This window comes from Schistocerca piceifrons, chromosome 2 (assembly GCF_021461385.2).
Source record: "Schistocerca piceifrons isolate TAMUIC-IGC-003096 chromosome 2, iqSchPice1.1, whole genome shotgun sequence".
Classification (NCBI taxonomy): domain Eukaryota; kingdom Metazoa; phylum Arthropoda; class Insecta; order Orthoptera; family Acrididae; genus Schistocerca; species Schistocerca piceifrons.
In genome coordinates, this window is record NC_060139.1 from 982,514,426 (window position 1) to 982,534,087 (window position 19,662).

Sequence of the window (19,662 nt, forward strand, 5' to 3'; positions counted from 1 at the left end):
GATTACTGGTATAATAAAGAATTAGAGAGAACAGAGAGCTCTATCTGAAAATGGAAAAGCTAAATCGTTTAATTAGGGAAAAGGTCTCCAGTTTTATGGACATATACACCGAATGGACATAGAAAAATTAACCCTACACAATTTCAAATCACCAAACCATTAGAAATCCAAGCCCAAATGTTAGTTTGAAATCGACGACATTATTAAGAACACTGGATCTAGAAGAGGTGTTATAGATAAGAGAACAATTTTTTTTTACAGTGGTAACACAGAAAACAGGTTTTCCGGAGAGAAACTATTCAGCAGATTGAAAGACCTGGACCCAGGAAGAAAAGGGGCGACAATCTTGACGGATAAAAGATGTCTCAGAACAAAGAAAACTAAACACAAGGAAGCATAGCCAAGTTTATTTACCGTACCCTCTAAAACCGTTATTGTAATAAATAAATAGTGCAATTTTTTTAATATCTTATTTAGGGACGCAATATTTCCGTAGAACGATTATAAACATTGTAACGTGGGCGTAGCGGTAATATTAGAAATTCCTTTCTTTGAGCATCGCCCACTTTTTCTTATCTCACACAGAAAATGACGGACTTCATCGTCCGTAACCTATAACAGTAGCTCAACTCAACGTGAAAGAGCTGTTCGGCTTTACGGTAAGTGTTACGACGACATCTTGCGGAAGACAGCGTCGTTACTCGGCAATGTATCACGTGACTAACACTCCATAAGCGTTCACGTTCCGACTAGTGATTTCCAAAACGGAAGAGAGCATCGTAAATTCCAGTCAAGCAGTGTATGCAGATCCGTTATGCACAGCCTGTATTCCTTTGGTAAAGATCGCAATACGTCGAGCACGCATTGTGTTGCAGGGTAAAATGGAATATTAACACCAGTTCGTATTCAGGGCGTTGCAAAAAATTCACCCTATGTTCAGTCATATAGAAGATAGCAACTTGGAGTAAAATTACTACAGACTTTGTTCTACATAGATAATAGGGAAATCTGACAGTTCGTGCTAGCATACATAACTTATGGTTTGCTGTATGGTCATATGACAAAAAGCCGATAAATTACAAAAGATAGGATCCTTTTTATTTTCGAAACAAGAAGTTTTTACATCTTCTTTTCATTTTTCATTTTTTGCTTTTGTTGCCGGCCGCGGTGGTCTAGCGGTTCTAGGCGCTCAGTCCGGAAACGCGCGACTGCTACGGTCGAAGGTTCGAATCCTGCCTCTGGCATGGATGTGTGTGATGTCCTTAGGTTAGTTAGGTTTAAATAGTTCTACGTTCTAGGGGACTGATGACCACAGATGTTAAGTCCCATAGTGCTCAGAGCCATTTGAACCATTTTTTTGCTTTTGTTGGGAAGGAAGGTGCCCTGCGATGCACCACTGGGCTACGGCTAACTTTAAACAGTGCCTCTCTGATCTGTGTACAATGAACCCTCTCGATATACAGATCTCTACCTCCTTCCTCCCAGCCCCCGCTCCGCGACACGGATGTGAAGCGGAAAACAATGGGCAATGGAATTCATTTGGAAATTAGTGACCCTAACAAATGAGTGAGGCTGTGGTCCTCGCCAAAATCAGGTGTAGCAAGTGGAGTTATGGGGTTTGTGTGTCTACTGAATTCAGATATAGGTGTAATTTGAGCGTAGCTTATTGCCATAAAAATGCAAAAAGCATACAAAAACATGATTTAGAATTCGCACGGAAATCCTTAAAATAAATTCAATTAAATACACTCAAGCGCCAAAGAAACAGGTATAGGCATGTTTATTCAAATACAGAGATATACGCTACTGACCATTAAAATTGCTACACCAAGAAGATGGCATGCTACAGACGCGAAATTTAACCGACAGGAAGAGGATGCTGTGGTATGCAAATTATTAGCTTTTCAGAGCATTCACACAAGGTTGGCGCCAGTGGCGGCACCTACAACGTGCTGACATGAAGAGAGTTTCCAACCGACTTCTCATGCACAAACAGCAGTTGACAGGCGTTGCCTGGTGAAACGTTGTTGTGATGCCTCGTGTAAGGAGAAGAAATGCGTACCATCACGTTTCCGAAGTTTGATAAAGGTCGGATTGTAGTCTATCGCGATTGCGGTTTATCGTATCGCGACATTGCTGCTCGCGTTGGTCGGGATCCAATTCCTGTCAGCAGAATATGGAATCGGTGGGTTCAGGAGTGTAATACGGAACGCCGTGCTGGATCCCAACGGCTTCGTATCACTAGCAGTCTAGATGACAGCCATCTTCTCCGCATGGCTGTAACGGATCGTGCAGCCACGTCTCGATCCCTGAGTCAACAGATGGTGACGTCTGCAAGACAACAACCACCTGCACGAGCAGTTCTACGACGTTTGCAGCAGCATGGACTATCAGCTCGGAGACCATGGCTGCGGTTACCCTTGACGCTGCATCACAGACAGGAGCGCCTGCGATGGTGTACTCAACGCCAAACCTGGGTGCACGAATGGCAAAAGGTAATTTTTTCGGATGAATCCAGGTTCTGTTTACATCATTATGATCGTCGCATCCGTGTTTGGCGACATCGCGGTGAACGCACATTGGAACCGTGTATTCGCAATCGCCATACTGGCGTATCACCCGGTGTGATGGTATGGGGTGCCATTGGTTACACGTCTGGGTCATCTCTTCTTCGCATTGACGGCACTTTTAACAGTGGACGTTACATTTCAGGTGTGTTAAGACCCGTGGCTCTACACTTCATTCGATCCCTGCGAAACACTACATTTCAGCAGGATAATGCACGATCGCATGTTGCAGGTCCTGTACGGGCCTTTCTGGATACAGAAAATGTTCGACTGCTGCCCTGGCCAGCACATTCTCCAGACCTCACACCAATTGAAAACGTCTGGTCAATGGTGGCCGAGCAACTGGCTCGTGACAATACGCCACTCACTATTCTTGATTAACTGTGGTGTAGTGTTGAAGTTGCACACCAGCCAAGCTCTGTTTGACTCAATGTCCAGGCTTATCGAGGCCGTTATTACGTCCAGAAGTGGCTGTTCTGTGTACTGATTTCTCAGGATCTCTGCACCCAAATTGCGTGATAATGTAATGACATGTGAGGTCTAGTGTAATATATTTGTCCAATGAATGCCCGTTTATCATCTGCATTTCTTCTTGGTGTAGCAATTTTAATGGCCAGTAGTGTATAAACAGGCAGAACACAGAACTGCGGTCGGCAACAGGTACATAAGACCACAAGTGTCTGGCGCAGTTGTTAGATCGGTTACTGCTGCTACAATGACAGGTTACAAAGATTTAATTGAGTCTGAATGTAGTGTTACAGTCGCGCTCGAGCAACGGAACACAGCATCTCCTAGGTAGTGATGAAGTGAGGATTTTCTCGTACGATCATTTCACGAGTGTACCGTCAGTATCAAGAATCCGCTAAAACTTCAAATCTCCGACATCGCCTAGGCCGAAAAAAGATTCTGCAAGAACGACCACTGAAAGGAATTGTACAACGTGGCAAAAGTGAAAATCATCCGCAAATTGCTGCAGATTTCAATGCTGGGCCATCAACAAGTGTCAGCGTGCGGACCATTCAACAATACAACATCGATATGGACTTTCGGAGCCGAAGGCCTTCTCGTGCACCCTTGACCGCAAGGCACAAAGGGTTGCGCCTCGCCTGGGCCCGTCAACGCCGACCTTGTACTGTTCATGACTGTACAGTGCCCTCTGTGGCATTGTAGCGAGAAGGAAGAACTTCTCTGGTCGCTGTATCACTAACCTGGTGTCTTGCTGCTTCGGTAGTCCCTCGTCACACAGTAGTAGCGCTTAGGCGCCAGGTTCCATGTAGGTTGAGATTCTGCTGAAGTGGAATGTTTAGGGATGCCAGTTGTTAATTGTTAATAAAGAAAATACTTTGGCGCACACGTCACAGAATTTGCAATTGGCGGCTCTGGGCTATGCCCTTATATTCAACCCTTTACAACACATTAACACAGTTCTCCCATTCCATACTCTTGATAGACACTGCCCACGAAACGTGGCGTTCTGATAACTAATACCTTCACCTTATATCTTGTTTAAAAGCTGAAATATTTACTCATGACCGTTCTTTTAGAGCCGCCCGGGTTACTCGACCGTCGCTTTTGAGTGGCGCCTCGCTACTAACTCGCCTGTCTTCCGGACGCACAAGAGAAACCACCCCACCTTTCTCCCTCAGCCAATAAGGACACTTCACTCGTTCTTACATGTGTATATATATCCAAACTTACAGCCAATGGGCGTTCAGATCGCTGTTGCTAGGCGGATCTGATATCACGTTTGGGGACATTGTGACGTACGTTTGTCTCGTAATATTGTCTCAGATTGTAAGATACTACTCCAGAATAGTCGGATCTCGTCCCTACTAAGGTTGCACAACATTGCCTCCTATGATTTCATCACTAATGCTCCTTGCTGACGCTTAATTGTCAAATGTACATGTAGCCTGGCTGCTACTGAGCATTCCCGATCACATAAATGGGCGTAATACTTGGCTTAAACACGTGAAGGGATTGGACGTATGCATCACAACTGGAACCGTGTTGCCTGTTCGAACGAATCTCGTTTCAAATTGTGTAGAGCGGATGGAAATTTAAGGGTACAGAGACAACCTCATTAATCCATGGACCCTGCATGTGAGCATGTAAATATTCATGCTGGTGGAGGTTCTGCAATGATGTAGAGAGTGGGCAGTTGAAGTGGTACGGGACACCTTGATACGTCCAGATACGACTCTGGCAGGTAACACGTACGGAAGCATCCTGTCTAATCACCTGCACCCATTTATGTCCGTTGTCTATTTCGACGGACTTGGGCAATTCCAGCAGTACAGTGGGACACCCCACACGTCCAGAATTGTCCCATAGTGGCTCCACGAACAGTCTTCTGAGTTTAAACGCTTCCGATGGCCACCAAACGCCCCAGACGTGAACATTATTGAATATATCTGGGATGCCTTGCAACGTGCTGTTCACAAGAGATCTCCACCTGGTCGTACTCTTACGTATTTGTGGACAACCCTGCAGGATTCATGGTGTCAGTTCCCCCCCAGCACTGCTTCAGACGTTAAAAAAGTTCATGCCACATCATGTTGCGCGGCACTTTTGCTCCTTTGTGTATATATATTGACTTACCCCACTAGTTTGTGGGTAGAGAAAAGACTCACGGAATTAACACGCAATCCTTCAAAGTAAATCAAACACGTGATTCCGTATCATAAAAGTTGATGGAATCGATCCACTGCAGGCTAAAAGAGATCATATGTAGGAACCCCAAGACCCTGAGTCATGAGTGAGTCATCAGACACAAAATGTAATTCTTACCAATGTCCTCTTGACGTTGGGAATAAATGTACCTGCAACTGTGGTATCACTCCCATCTCCGATTCGCCTTGGCAGCGTGAGCTTCGTCACGAGAAGATAGACTGCAACCATCGCGCGCAGAAACGAATGTCAAAGCCTAAATCCCCACCAAAATATGGCCTCCTGTCTCCACGTTTCTAAGTCAACCACCTCTTCGTAAGGTAAGAAAATGAGTCTTCGTTACCACGCCCCTCTGAGTTCTCCGCGGAGAAACTACCAAAAACATGCACTTCCAGTGGGATACTGCCAAACAAAACTTGCCACCCCTGGTCCGACAAGTTCACTGTACCCTCCAGTCCAGGCTTTTCCAGCTCGTGCGCTCACCCGTGGTTTGTTGAGCGCTCGCTTTCCCCCGCGGCACCGCCCATCGGCCTCGGGCTGTCGCTGTATTGGCACGCGTCTGTGGCGACCAGCTTCCCTGCCGGAGTGTGACGTCACGAGGAACAGCAGCTGATTTCCAAATCCCGCCTCGGTCAGGGTTGTATGTGAAATCGCTCTGATTCTAATGTAAACCGCATGAAAGAGTCAGGATTACAAATTGAAGGCCATAAAAATGTAACTGTATGGAAGTGGCCATAAGAACAAATAAACGAGTAACCTTTGCACAGCTATTCATTGAATCTTATTTCGTTTTCTATACATTTATTGTGAGACAAAGGCACTTAGATCGGGTGAAATGCGAAATGCAGCACACAATTTACTGTAGGGCCCTGAAGCAATGACTTTTCTGTATGTTTCTACGATCATATACGTAACCCTACCTGAATACCTACGTAGCCTGAAAATTTACATTTTGATACCACTGAGACAAATTCATACAATTGTTGTACCTGTCCTTAAGCAACGATTAATTTTGTAAGTCGGTTACTTCCGGTTGCCTTTTAGGTGCCACATGATCAGGTGCAACTGAGAAAGTAGTGCTGAACAGCTGCAATTCCTTTTCCAAACGTTTAGTTCTTGGAATCCACACACGACAATGTTTATCTTATTAAGATCTTGAACATGACCTCAGTCAGCAACTTAGAATTATGAATACAGTTGGAACCATCCAACCAATTAGCGGCACGTGGAAACGTTTATTCCAACCTATACCTAGGTTTAGACAGATAAAAATTACATGTTTGTGTGTTTATGCACGTCTGAATTAGATTTTACATGGATCATTTTTACGGTTGACTAAGCCTTATGATTATACCATAGCAGTTATATGGGTCATCTTACTACTGGCTAAGCCATATGACTTTTCACACAATATGTAGCACGTATTATTTCTTTTTCTGCGGAAGTCTGGTTTATATCTGTCGAAACCTAAGTAAAAGTTTTAATAAAATTTACACGTGGAACTGGTTGGCTGAATGGTTCGCATGTCATCATATTAATTCTACGTTTATAGTTTACGAAGGAAATGTTAGCAGGTAAATTCAGAGAATTGAGACGAGTAAAGAACGTTAGATTTCCATTCCCCGTTTGTCTTTTTAAATAAACGGAGCTTCTCTGTCAATACTTTCACTTTGTCTTGCACGAGTACTACTAACTAATATTTCCGACGCAGCGACTCATTCAGCATATAACGGGTGGTCCATTGATAGTGACCGAGCCAAATATCTCACGAAATAAGCATCAAACGAAGAAACTACAACGAACGAAACTTGTCTAGCTTGAAGGGGGAAACCAGATGGCACTATGGTTGGCCCGCTAGATGGCGCTGCCATAGGTCAAACGGATATCAACTACGTTTTTTTAAAGTAGGAACACCCATTTTTTATTACATTTTCGTGTAGTATGTAAAGAAATATGAAGGTTTTAGTTGGACTACTTTTTTCGCTTTGTGATAGATGGCGCTGTAATAGTCACAAACGTATAAGTACGTGGTACCACGTAACATTCCGCCAGTGCAGACGGTATTTGCTCCGTGATACATTACTCGTGTTAAAATGGATCGTTTACCAATTGCAGAAAAGGTCGATATCGTGTTGATATATGGCTATTGTGATCAAAATGCCCAACGGGCGTGTGCTATGTATGCTGCTCGGTATCCTGGACGACATCATCCAAGTGTCCGGACCGTTCGCCGCATAGTTACGTTATTTAATGAAAGAGGAAGTGTTCAGCCACATGTGAAACGTCAACCACGAAATGAAACAAATGATGATGTCCAAGTTGGTGTTTTAGCTTCTGTCGCCGCTAATCCGCACATCAGTAGCAGACAAATTGCGCGAGAATCGGGAATCTCAAAAACGTCGGTGTTGAGAATGCTACATCAATATCGATTGTACCCGTACCATATGCATGGTCACAGGACGATGACAGATTTTTTGCACACGTTCTATTTACCGACGAATCGTCATTCATCAACAGCGGTAACGTAAACCGGCATAATATGCACTATTGGGCAACGGAAAACCCACTCGCGAATGGTGCGGGGGAAGAACTACTGCACATGAAGTGCCATATGACTTCTAATTTCTCTGTTTTTGGTTATTTCGCGAGATATATGCGGGAAGATGGAATATGTTGCCCAACTCTTCTTCGAACTTACCCTTTCGGAATTTCAGAAGTAGCCACTCTCCTTGATAAACAATGCCTATCTTGTAGCCACTGCCACTGGAATTCGTTGGGCATCTCCGTAACGCTCTCTCGCCTAGTAAACGATCCCGTGAAGAAACGTGGCACTCTTCGTTGAATATTCTGTATCTCTTCTATTAATCATGCTTGCTAAGGTTTCCGGATCGGTGAACAGTACTAGAGAACCGGCCGAACAAGTGTTTTGCAAAGCACTTCTTTTCTGGGAGAATTACATTTCCTTAAGATTCTTCCAGTGAGTCACAGCCTGATTTTTGCTCTTCCCGTAGTTATCTTTATGAGGTTTTCCTGTTTAGGTCGCTCTAGAAGGTATTGTGTATTTTATGGTTGTTACTGTTGCTAATGATTTTCCGTGATGGAACAGTAATGGGTCCATTCACATAGAGGGTGTAAGGTGTATAAGTGTTGATACTTTTTTACAACTACCTTAATATGTACGCAGTGGGTTGGTTGTTTTTTCTCTCTGTGAAACAGTCTTCCCAAAGACAAGTCACAAACTTTACGACTTGATGTTTTCTGCACAGTCGTGCTGCACCACTCAATGGATATGACTCTCAGTACGGACTAGTAAACGTTTTGCTTGCACATGTCCACGCTTCAACACCTGGCCTGCTGCCCAGGAGAGAATAAGCATTAATGAGTTGCTCTTGCCACATGTACTTGGAGGTATTAACCAATTTAAAAACATACGACTTATAATGGCTATAATTGTTGGTCTACGAAGTACGTAAATACAAATGAAATTTTGTTCAGTATATCGTCCTCAGTCACCAATAGAAACATCTGCTCTTATATTCGTTACATCCTGTATTTGTGAGCAGTGTTTTACACTTGTCCACATTCAGATCTGAAGTTCCTGCACCTAACATCGATCTTCCATAGTTCGTCGTTCATTTCACTACGGTTTCTTGGTGCTATAACTTTCCTGTAGACAACATCATTGTCTGTAAAGAGCCGAGTGGAGCTTCCGACGTTATCTAATACATCTCTTAATTTTACTGCAGGCAAAAATGATTCTCTAATGCAGTACTCCAGAAATTACCTCCACATCTCTCGATTTGCTCCCTTAAGAATAACACATTCAATTCTACTGTTTAGATAGTCCTGAATACAGTCATTAACCTGGTAAGATAGTCCGTAACATCGAAATCTGCTCCAGGGTTGTTCTTGCGTGTAGTTATGCGACTGCTCCATACATTTGTTCTTGATGCGTACACAGGAAATGAAATTTTCTCAAGCAGTACGAAATCCCCATTGTGGTTTGAAAGTACTACGAGTTAATGTTCAGTTTACACGACTGGAGTACTTGACTCGGAATCTCCTCCTAATGTCAGAACCACCCTTAAGACTCACCACTTTTCGTGCTACAGACTTAATGACGCTATCAAATTGTGGCTCCCAAGCGGTTGCCTTAAGTTGGGTATTTCAGTGCAAGGCTCTTAGTCTCCTAATGTATCCCCAGTGCACAATAAAATTAATAAATTAATAAATGATCAGGAAGAACTAGGTATTGAAATAAACAGTTGTTTTTCCCAGACTTATTTTATTGCAATACGAAACAAACGAGAAGCGTTACTACAAATCTTATTAAGTGCACAGATCATAATTTCACAGAAGGCGAAAAAAACATTTCGTTTCGTAATCAAATGAAATATGTCAAAATTGTCGACGGTAGAACTCAGACATTTAGATTATGCCCCAGAATTAGTCGTCATTGCAATCATTTACCATTGCACGAAGGCTCCATTTTAATATTTAAATTTCACTTAATACGTTTTGAATCAATTCACTGAGCAAAATACGTTTTGACCCAATCATGTTGGGAAATGTCAATTTCAATTTTTATTTAATTTATTGTTGGACACAGTTCATCACGTATGTGTTACAGTCTTGCACTTAATCCTTCTTCCTCTTGCAAGAGCCGCCCAGGGTAACCGCGTGGTCTCAAGCGCCTTGCCACGGTTCGCTCGGCTGCCCCAGTCGGAGGTTCGAGTCTTCCTCGGGCGTGGGTGAGTGTATTGTTCTTAGCCTAAGTCAGTTAGATTAAGTAGTGTGAAAGCCTAGAGACCGATGACCTCGGTAGTTTGGTCCCATAGGAACTTACCACAAATTTCTAATTTTTCCCCTTGCAAGAGAAGGATCAGGTGCCACAATGTTATGGCTCTACGGCAATGAGCTATTCAGCTATTTATTGCAGAATGATAATGACGTCTCAAAAAGCAATGTAACAAGTTAAAGCTTTACTAGCGGTATTGTAAACAACACTGGAACCTACTTCATATGACACAGCAACGGAATTTGGACTGCACTGACCTGCGTAGCGCTTTCCACTTCTTTGTGGTTTTCGAGATGTAACTTTCATCATATAACTGAGTCTGCGATATTGTTCCACTTTGTTCGGTACGCTGCAACCTTTATATTTTTCTTTCACCAATTAAAATACTGGAATGCTTCAGACTTGATTCTGCCTTCTTTGTGGCATACAAAGCGACTCAAATTTGCTTATATGTGGATCTGTGCTGAAGTACCTAAAGCGAAATAATTCTCCTCACGTCATAACTGCAGATAGTAAAGTTCAAGGTTTTTGAAACATGCACTTACGCAATCTTCCCCGAACGAATAACACTACCAACACAATCTCTAGTAGCAAAGACGTGGTAATACGGTGCCATTCTGCTGCGTGCCAGGATGCGTGGAAATTCTTGGGAATAATATAAGGGTGTGCTGAAAAGTAAATGCCTCCGAACTCTTAAAGCTCTCTGTTTAAAGTAAACATTACCAATTTCATTGAAAATGACCATTCGTAAACTATATCAGGTGATATTACTTACTGAGCTCTTACTGAAGCCGTCGTTTAGTTTTCACAGCTCTAATTCTCCTTCTACTTCCTGTCGATCGCTCTCCCACGGGTAAAAAAGCCTCCATGGTGATCGAAAGTGAGCAGTCATGCAGTTAACAACATACTGTGAGCTGCAAGATTAAAGTAGTGGGAACAACCAAGAAAAGAGCGGCCTAATTACACAGGTTAGGAAAAATGTCTTGAACCGTCGGTTGCGGTGTACATACACTACTGGCCTTTACAATTGTTACACCAACAAGAAATGCAGTTGATAAACGGGTATTCATTGGACAAATATATTATACTAGAACTGACATGTAATTACATTTTCACGCAATTTGGGTCCACAGATCCTGAGAAATCAGTACTCAGAACAACCACCTGTGGCCGTAATAACGGCCTTGACATGCCTGGGCATTGAGTCAAACAGAGCTAGGATGGCGTGTACAGGTACAGCTGCCCAAGCAGCTCCAGCACAGTTCACAACGAGTAGTGACTGGCGTATTGTGACGAGCCAGTTGCTCGGCCGTCATCGACCAGACGTTTTCAGTTGGTGAGAGACCTGGAGAATGTGTTGGCCAGGGAAGCAGTCGAACATTTTCTGTATCCAGAAAGGCCCGTACAGGACCTGCAACATGCGGTCGTGCATTATCCTGCTGAAATGTAGGGTTTCGCAATGACCGAATGAAGGGTAGAGCCACGGGTCGTAACACATCTGAAATATAACGTCCACTGTTCAAATTGCCGTCAATGCGAACAACAGGTGACGGAGACGTGTAACCAATGGCACACCATACCATCATGCCGGGTGGTACGCCAGTATGGCGATGACGAATACATGCTTCCCATGTGCGTTCACCGCGATGTCGCCAAACACGGATGTGACCATCATGATGCTGTAAACAGAACCTGGATTCATCCGAAAAAATGACGTTTCGCCATTCGTGCACCCAGGTTCGTCGTTGAGTACTCCATCGCAGGCGCTCCTGTCTGTGATGCAGCGTCAAGGGTAACCACAGCCATGGTCTCCAAGCTGATAGTCCATGCTGCTGCAAACTTCGTCGAACTGTTCGTGCAGATGGTTGTTGTCTTGCGAAGACGTGGCTGCACGATCAAGACGTGGCTGCACGATTCGTTACAGCCATGCGGATAAGATGCCTGTTATCACGACTGCTAGTGATACGAGGAAAGTATCCAGCACGGCGTTCCGTATTACCCTCCTGAACCCACCGATTCCATATTCTGCTGACAGTCATTGGATCTCGACCAACGTGAGCAGCAATGTCGCGATACCATAAACCGCAATCGCGTTAGGCTGCAATCCGACCTTTATCAAAGCCGGATACGTGATGGTACGCATTACTCTTCCTTCCACGATGCATCATAGCAACGTTTCACCAGGCAACGCCGGTCAACTGCTGTTTATGTATGAGAAATCGGTTGGAAACTTTCCTCATGTCAGTATGTTGTAGGTGTCGCCACCGGCTCCAAACTTGTGTGAATGCTCTCAAAAGCTAATCATTTGCATCATTTGCATATCGCAGCATCTTCTTCCTGTCGGTTAAATTTCGCGTCTGTAGCACGTCACCCTCGTGGTGTAGCAATTTTAATGGCCAGTATTGTAATAGAGTTTCACCTGATTCGTGTGTTTTAGCATTAAATTACTATGGGAAAGATACCAAATGACACCATCTGACTCAACAGCGTTGGGCTGAAAATGCATAAGGATATGGAGTCTGCCTGTAGGTGCATAACTGCCACCAGTGTACCTTTGAACCACGTTGAGTGGACAATCTCAGCTGCTGCTCGCAGAAAAACTGGACCGTATTTGAAACCTGGCAGTCAATGGAAGGCAGAATTCGGTTACGATTGTGGACGGTGCTTATTTAGCTACTATTGGTTGCATTTTACAGTTACACACAATTTGTTTTAAACCAGTAATTCCAGATTCAACAATAAATAAAAATACCACATGTTATCAATGAAGGAATAAACAACAGTGTAATTAATAGTGTTTTCCGTGAGTTACAATTTAGCAAATCACCATTCAATACAGATACAGCAGGTAATGTTTTAAAAGCAAGCCACTGTGATCTGGGCAGAAGGCCTTACAAGCCGGAAATGGCAATAAATTAAGAATTGTTTGAAACTCGCTGGAGCTTACAAATTACAGGTATTGATATATCAAAGGCAAGTCGCCACAAACACAGCAGAAGGTATCAGACGCGAGCAATGGCAGTAAATAGAGTTTTAAAAACTTAATGCGTAAATACAAATACCAAATTAGAATTTTAAGGCAAATGACCACAATCATGGCTGAAGGCCTTACACGCCAGGAACGGCAATCATACAAAAAATTTAGAAACCTTCTGTAAAACAGCAAATACAATAGCTAAGGTTAATTAAAACAGTAAACAACTGATCACCAAACGGGTCAAATAAAATGATGGTAAGCTTCGTAACACAACCCTTAACTTCCACTGAACACTACACTGCTAGATTTATTCCAGAAGGCGACCAGAACTATTAACTAGGCATATATAACTTTTAATGTAGGCATTACAAGTTATTGTAATAAATAATACAATAATAAAACACAAGGACCAGTACATAAGTCCCTTAAAGGGTAGTGAGGCAGATTATACCCGCAGAAGGCGTGGACTGAAAGCGCGTTACACTGAACTACTGGCCATCAGACCTCCTTTTAGAACACACATGTCTTACAAGAACCAAGGGGCCACAGACGGTTCTCCGGGAATCGACCTTTGAGAAGGTCCGCCAACAAACACTTTCGTGAACGATGAGATAGGCAGCCAAGAGTTGCATTCACTTCACAAGATGCTAACTCAGACTAGTGGCAGTCTAACGAATGACTAATGATTATCTTGCTAAAGCTGCCTGATGTCCGATAAACCAAATGCAACAATGGAACAACACGGCAAAGCCGAAACCGGCGAACTGCACTACACTCCCAGAATACTGTGTTTAGAGCGCCCGGAACGAGAAACGAATCACTACCAATGGAGTAGAGCAATCACACACCGGCCTACAATGAATAAAGCTGTCAAAACGACACGCCTTACCGGACAGCAGCGGCAAGGCGAGGAAACGCACACTGCCGTTACATACAGTAACCCACAGGGCCGGTAAGTGGAGCGTTAACGGCCGCCAGGCAAGAAAAATTACCGCTGGTTGAGTTAACAAATTGTAATGTTGAACGCTGTAAATAGTAATAAGAAGTAGAGGAAAGCTAATCAGATCAACCTTCCCCAAGCACTCCACACACTGTTCTTCGCCTTCGGCGACACTACGAGCAGAAACACGAACCCAAGTCACTGGATAATCGCTACATACGAGGTGCGGCTAGAAAAAAACCAGACTGATGCTGGAAAAAACATTTATTTACAATTATCTACAATTTCATGTTTTCTCCTTCAATGTACTCTCCTCCTCGGTCTCTACACCGCTCCATACGAATTTTCCACTGTTCATAGCAATGCTGCAGATCATTTTCGGTAAGTCCATACATTACTTCCGTCGCTTTTTCTTTTACTGCTTCAACAGTCTCAAATCTAGTTCCTTTAAAAGCTGACTTGACTTTAGGGAAAAGAAAAAAGTCACAGGGGCCAAATCAGGTGAGTAGGGTGGATGATCTAAGATGGGAATGTTGTGTTTTGCCAAAAACGTCTTCACTGACAACGCACTGTGAGCTGGGGCATTGTCTTGGTGAAGGATCCATGACTTTTTTCTCCACAAATCGTTCCGTTTTCTCCGTACTCGCTCACGTAAGGTAGAAAGGACGCTAATGTAGTAATGCTGATTCACTGTTTGTCCCTCTGGTACCCAATCAATGTGCACAATCCCTTTGATGTCAAAAAAAAAACAATCATCATTGCCTTGAATTTCGATTTTGACATTCGTGCTTTTTTTTGTCGTGCAGAACCAGGAGTTTTCCAATGCATCGATTGGCGTTTAGTTTCGGGATCGTAAGTAAAAAACCACGATTCATCGCAAGTAATAACATTTTGTAAGAAGGTGGGATCACTTTCAATGTTTTCCAGGATGTCAGAACAAATCATTCTTCGGCGTTCCTTCTGTTCAATTGTGAGACACTTTGGAACCATTTTTGAACACACTTTGTTCATGTTGAAACTTTCATGAAGAATCTGCCTAACACTTTCCTTGTCAACTCCTGTTAACTCAGACACTGCTCTGATTGTTAAACGGCGATCTTGTCGAACAAGTTCACCGATTTTTTCAATGTTTGCATCATTTTTTGCTGACAATGGTCTGCCAGTGCGAGTGTCATCACTGGTGTCTTCGCGGCCATCTTTAAATCGTTTCAACCACTCAAACACTTGTGTTCGCGTTAAACAATCATCGCCGTACACTTGTTGTAACATTACAAACGTTTCACTTGCAGATTTTCCTAGTTTGAAACAAAATTTGATGTTAACACGCTGTTCTTTCTGTACACTCAACATTTTCCGACGCACAGACAAAACGTCAACTACTTAAAACAGTCGCCACGGGCAGACTGAGTGCAGGAGGCAGATGAAACTCGAGCAGTAGGCGGAGCGAGAGTCACGTGACAGACCACGCGACTTTCAGCCTTATTGCATTCGTTTTATTGTTTCACCAGTACCAGTCCGGTTTTTTTCTAGCCACACCTCGTATCACAATGGCGGAGGTTTCTCTACTTAGATTGAAATGCACCCGTCTTAAAGCTTGCTGGATCCGGTTTACGACGAGGTCGTACACTCTCGTAACCACAGCTCTTCCATCCGGAAGTCCATGCGTGCCGCCAGCGGTCACGACGTGATCGCGAACTGCGCGGACCTGGCTCCTCCAGAGACCCCAACCGAACTGGCTCACTCACACGACCCGGCAAAACAACGACGTCGCCCCAAAGATAGAGCAACAGTTACCACATACCGATAACCACCACGGCTGCCACTAGTGGACAGGACACACTTACGAAACCGAGTGGCGCCAGTCAACACGAGAAGCAGACAAACAACCGCAACCATGCCAACTAAACGATACCGTCTGACCTCCAAGAGAGGGCGAAAACCTACGAACAGCACCAACGCGAGCCGCAGCACGCCTCAGTATTCTTGGGTGGACCTCTGCTGAATCGCCAGAAAAATCTTCCCCTGCTTCCTCTCTTAACAACATCGGTCCATGACGATGGAAGCGTTACCGCCTCCATTGGTCGAAAGGCGTGCGTAAATTACGCCAATGGCACAATCACAACACAGCACCAGAATCGTCTGCTAGACACCAAAACATTCTCTCAACAGGGAAGCTTGCCACCAAAAACTAAACTATGTACAAACGTACAGCGTGTTCTGGTGTCAACGGCGATCCTCCTATTGCGCTGCACTATTTTCCCGTGCGGGGAGATCGTTCTGTGTCAGAAACGTTTTGGCGGGCTTTAGGTTCTCACGCTAGGCTGGCACCATCGAATCGAGCAAAAATTTCTCTCCGCGACGTTCAATGATCTCCCTAGAGCGATACTTGAAACAGACAAATAGACGCCACAGTGTCGCACACGGCATCCCAAACTTCGCTCGAAGAAAGATCCGTAGCCAAAGACTGGAAGTTGCGCAAGTAGCACCAATAGTCAAGAAAGTTAGTAGAAGTAATTCACTAAATTACAGGCCCATATCATTAACGTCGATATGCAGCAGGATTCTGGAACGTATACTGTGTTCGAACATTATGAAATACGTCGGAGAAAACAGTCTATTGACATACAGTCAACACGGATTTAGAAAACATCGCTCTTGTGAAACTCAACTAGCTTTTTACTCGTATGAAGTGGTGAGTGCTATTGACAAGGGATTTCAAGTTGATTCCGTATTTCTGGATTTCCGGAAGTCTTTTGACACCATACAACACAAGCGAGTTGTAGTGAAATTGCTTGCTTATGGAATATCGTCTCACATATGTGACTGGATTTGTGATTTCCCGTCAGAGAGGTCACAGTTCGTAGTAATTGACGAAAAGTCTTCGAGTAAGACAGAAGTGATTAATGCCGTTCCCTAAAGTAGTGTTATAGGCCCTTGGTTGTTTCGTATCTATATAAACGATTTTGGGCGACAAACTGAGCGGATGTCTTATGTTGTTTGCAGATGAAGCTGTCATTTATCTACTAGTAAAGGCATCAGAAGACCAAAAGAAATTGCAAAACGATTTAGAAAAGATATCTCTATGGTGCGAAAATTGGCAGTTGACACTAAATAACGAAAAGTGTGAGGTCATCCACATGAGTGCTAAAAGTAATCCGTTAAACTTCGGTTACACGATAAATCAGTCAAATCTAAAGCCCGTAAATTCAACTAAATACCTAGGAATTACAATTACGAACAACGTAAATTGGAAGGAACATATAGAAAATGTTGTGCGGAAGACTAACCAAAGACTGCCTTTTATTGGTAGGACACTTACAAAATGTAACAGATCTACTAAGGAGACTGCCTACACTATGATCTTTCGTCCCCTATTAGAATACCGCTGCAGGGTGTGGGATCCTTACCATATAGAATTGACAGAGTACGTCAGAAAAGTTCAAAGTAAGGCAGAATGTTTTGTATTATCGCGAAAGAGGGGAGAGAGTGTCCCTGAAATGGAACAGGATTTCGGATGTACATCACTAAAACAAAGGCGTTTTTCGTGGCGGAGCAATCTTCTCACGAATTTCCAATCACAAACTTTCTCCTCCGAATGCGAAAATATTTTGTTGACGCCGACCTACATAGGGAGAAACGATCACTGTTATAAAATAAGGGAAATCAGAGCTCGTACGGAAATATATATGTGTTCGTTCTTTCCTCGCCCTATGCGACTTTGGAATAATAGAGAACTGTGAAGGTGGTTAGATGAAACCTCCACCAGACACTTAAATATAATTGGCATAGTATCTATGTAGATGTAGATGTAAATGGTCAGCGCCTCCCAGGTCCTGTAGCTTGACTCAATGGTCCGTCGGTCGCTCACCTACCTCCTGAGGGATCTGCCGGTCAAACATGAAAGGCGCCGGACGCCACCCGTGTCCACGAGGCTGTCCTCGCTTTCGTGGCTCCCCTGGAGAGCCGGATGTACGTGTGTCCCTTTGCACAGTGCGATGGTTGGTTGGTTGTTTTGGGGAAGGAGACCAGACAGCGAGGTCATCGGTCTCATCGGATTAGGGAAGGACGGGGAAGGAAGTCGGCCGTGCCCTTTGAAAGGAACCATCCCGGCATTTGCCTGGAGCGATTTAGGAAAATCACGGAAAACCTAAATCAGGATGGCCGGACGCGGGATTGAACCGTCGTCCTCCCGAATGCGAGTCCAGTGTCTAACCACTGCGCCACCGCGCTCGGTGCACAGTGCGACAGAAGCATCTCACAGACATACTGGCCAGTACGAAAAAGATCCACACTATAATGACGAATTACACCGAAGTATTAATCCTAGTGGCAAACAGACTCTGTCATTCGTTGTTACACATTCCATTAATTACCCTGATGGGTCACCTGATGGGTCACTGTATAACTGAGATGGTGGTAATGCCTCTATACTGATTATTTAACTATCAGTAACAAAGAATGAAGGAAACGAGCCCAAAGGCTTAGCTAAATTTCAACGATTTTGAGAAAACAGTGCAATTAAAATTTTGATAATTTCAAGTCTTCTTCTCTCGTCGATGGTTCACAGTGAAATATCCTTATTTCTATTATTAAATATAGTTATCATAATATTTTGAGTTATTACAATGAGAGTTTGCACCGAAAAACAAAACGCTGGCTATTTCATGTTAGATCATATATTGCTGCATTAATAAATGTGTCTAACATATCACCGTTTCTTTTAAATCTTAAAGCAGAATAACATCTATTTCCGTATCTGAATACATTTAAATGGTGGTGATATGCCACGCCACACTTTTCACAAGGGCACAGACACAGATTATTATAAGGTCGGTATTCACTCCATTTTGTTGCCTGTAAAGTGAAAGCATTATACATTAGGCTTCTAGTAACTAATAATGGCAGTCACATGTTAACAGCACTTAATTAAGAGTAACAACAGAAGAGTTACATGATGTTCAGTTCACTTAACACCTAACTTGAACGAAAAAAGTAATATTTTATTTTATTTTATTTATTCGTATGGCTCACATGCAGTTTAAAAATGCAACTATATAACATTAGCGTATGTATATAGGAAGAATACGAAAGTAAAAATTACGTATAAAAGTAACTAAATGTCAATATCTAAGCTGGTAATCCATATAAGAGCTGTATCATCAGCTTTCATGAGGTCGCTCCAACTCCCCAGATAGGAACGCAAGGGGCATTCATCTCTAATGTGCTTGACTGTCTGGTTTGGATCCCCACAGTGACAAAGTAGAGACTCTGTAGCACCCCATTAGTAAAGAGAGTCTGCACATCGTCCATGCCCAGTGTAAGCTCTGTTCATTTTGAACCATAGTTTCTGTCGAGTTCTGTGCCAGCAGTATCACAGTTAAACTTTGGGAACCACTCACGCTCTTCAGGATTTTTAATAAGTTGACAGTTCTGTTTCCACAGGTCTCTCACCCGCTATTAATGCCATCTAACTGTTCTGCTTGCTATAATGGTGGGTTTCTTCATCGGAGTCTATTTCGTCGTAGACTTGGGATGTCTTCCTGTATGGTAACTCCAGGTTTTCCTGTAGCTTGCTGTATTCCCTAAGCAAACCCTCACTTCTACTGATTGTGGGTGGATAGATGTTGCTCAGCAGAGGAATTCAGTAAACCGGTGTTGGTCGAGTTGCCCCAGTGGTTCAACTGGACGTCGATCAAGATGGTGTGGTAGA